Here is a 2,480-nt window from a genome sequence, read left to right as displayed (position 1 = left end):
GAAGAGCGGCTGCTGCACCTACCCTGCCCCCTCGCTTGATCCCCACTTCTTTTCTACTCTGGTCCTCGATCTCCTTTACCATCCTCTCTCCTGGGGCCATTTCCATTATAGAATGTTGTGTGAAACTATGATAAATTAACACTACATTAATTATTAACATTTGAAAATGCATCTTTAATGCAGCGTGACTGCGGTGTTTGAAAGCCTTGGTGTTTGAGAGTTGGAGGGCTTCGGGGGGCCACCCAGTCGGTGGTTCTCACCACTAGCCCTCCCCCACCCCAGGAGGTTCTCACCAGTCTGGGGCAAAATGAAAAAAAACTAAGAATAATGTACTACATTTTCAGAAAGCTGAAGCTCCTTCTTTGTATTTTGGTGCTGTGAAATGACAGCGTTAGGAAATCGGTGATGATAAAACAAACCTGGGGAAAATAAAAAGTCGACGAGTCTAGGTCCCACCGTAAAAAAATTTCAGTTGGAACCTCTGATCTCCGCCCTTCCTCCTGACGCAGACACACCTCCCCTGGCACATCCCAGCCACACCCTCCCTGCACTGGGGAGGGGAGAGGACGGCAGGGAAGGGCCTGGGAAAGTCGCCCCCCCCAAAAAAAATAATTGCCTCCTCATTCTACCAATTAACGCTTAAATCTGTTTGTACAAATGCTTTACTTGAAATGCAAATGTGCCCTGGAAGGATCAAGCCTATGGGTCATTCAGAAAAGAATGAATTACTTTAGTGGGAATTACTTAAATCACACAAAGAGCCACAAAGAGCTTTACAGCGGCGAGCACGGCGGCTCTCCGGGACCGGGATGGGGAGGGCATGAGGGCAGCACCACCAGGAGGAGAAAGGAACCGGGATCTGGGCTCCAGGGGAGACTTGGTTGTTAGGGGATGGGCGTGTCCTTGGAGAAGCCAAGGGGCACCCTGAGGACTGGATATCGGATTTGCGATATCCAGGGACTACTGGGTCCCTGTGTGCCCTCAGCCTCCCACCCACCCCGGGCACAGGGAGGATTGTGGACCTAGTCCTCGGCTGCAAACCGGACTCTGGGTTCAGTCTCTCTGGGCTGGGCTGGTACTGGCGTCTCCCCATCTCCTCCCTGCCTCTGCCTGGGAGAAGGTGTCCAGGCTCCTGGCATCCAGGGCTATTTCCTGTAACAGGACAGCTCCCTGGGGCTCCTGGCCTCAAGGTCCAGGATTGAAACCTGCCCTCCTGCCCTCTCTCTGCCCACTGCGGCTGTCGGCACGCTCCTTCCCAGGATGCCCAGTGGCACGTGCCCTACACGCTCCCTAAAACAGGAACACCGGCCCTTTGCATTTTAAGGGAGTGAGAACTAGAGAAAATGAGAAATTAGGGCCCCCAAACCCCACTGTCAGTCCCTTCTTCAAACCTTTCTGAAGGTCCCGCGAGCTGGGACCTGCCCTGGACAGAGGACAAGCTCAGTGTTGTTAGAAACCCCAACTGGTCGAGAAAGCACAAGCCCATTTTGGGTACTCAGGGTAGAAACCTCTGTGCAGGGGCTCCCCATCCCAGCACAGAGCCCACGACGCAGGGCCTCCATGGGAACCCATCGCATTCGAGGCCCGGGCGTTCTCTTGCCTGTGGGGAGAGGTGAGAATGCCAGAGAACAAGAGATGGGAGCAGGCACCCCTATCAGCAGAGCTGCACTGCTTTCAGGTGCTTCCTGACCTATACCCTGGCGGTTCCTTCTAGTCTGTTCTTTCTTTCCAACCTCCTCAGACCCTTGGAGGGCAGGGGCTGGGGAGGCAGAGTGGGCAGCAACATGGGTTTCAAACCAAATCCTGGCACTGCTGCTTCCTAGCTGTGTGGTGTTGGGCAGGTAATGACATTCTGTGTGTGCGGTGTCCTGGGCTTAGCACACGGGGCTGCTGTGAGACCACAGCGAGTTTATGCAGCAAAGCACTCAGAGCAGGCCTGCGGTACGCGGGCCTCTCTCTGCTGTGGCCTCTGCCGTGGCGGAGCACAGGCTCCGGACGCACAGGCTCAGCGGCCATGGCTCACGGGCCCAGCCGCTCCATGGCATGTGGGATCTTCCCGGTCTGGGGCACGAACCCGTGTCCCCTGCATCGGCAGGCGGACTCTCAACCACTGCGCCACCAGGGAAGCCCATGAATACTTTTAATATTCTTTTTTCAAGGCATATGTATTGGCTACTGGGTGGGAACAGAAAGGTATATACTACTACAAATGGAGTACATTGTAAACTGCTAATTTTAGAGTTTAAAAAGTCCTGGGTTCAAGTCCTGGTTCTGCCATTTGATCTTTGAGACTCAGTTTCCTCATCAATATAATAAGAGGAGGGCTTCCCTGGTGGCGCAGTGGTTGAGAGTCCGCCTGCTGATGCAGGGAACACGGGTTCGTGCCCCGGTCTGGGAAGATCCCACATGCCGCAGAGCGGCTCGGCCCGTGAGTCATGGCCGCTGAGCCTGTGTGTCCGGAGCCTGTGCTCTGCAACAGG

The sequence above is a fragment of the Lipotes vexillifer genome, unplaced genomic scaffold (assembly GCF_000442215.2).
Source record: "Lipotes vexillifer unplaced genomic scaffold, Lipotes_vexillifer_v1.1 scaffold131, whole genome shotgun sequence".
Lineage (NCBI taxonomy): Eukaryota > Metazoa > Chordata > Mammalia > Artiodactyla > Lipotidae > Lipotes > Lipotes vexillifer.
This window is presented reverse-complemented; position numbering follows the sequence as displayed.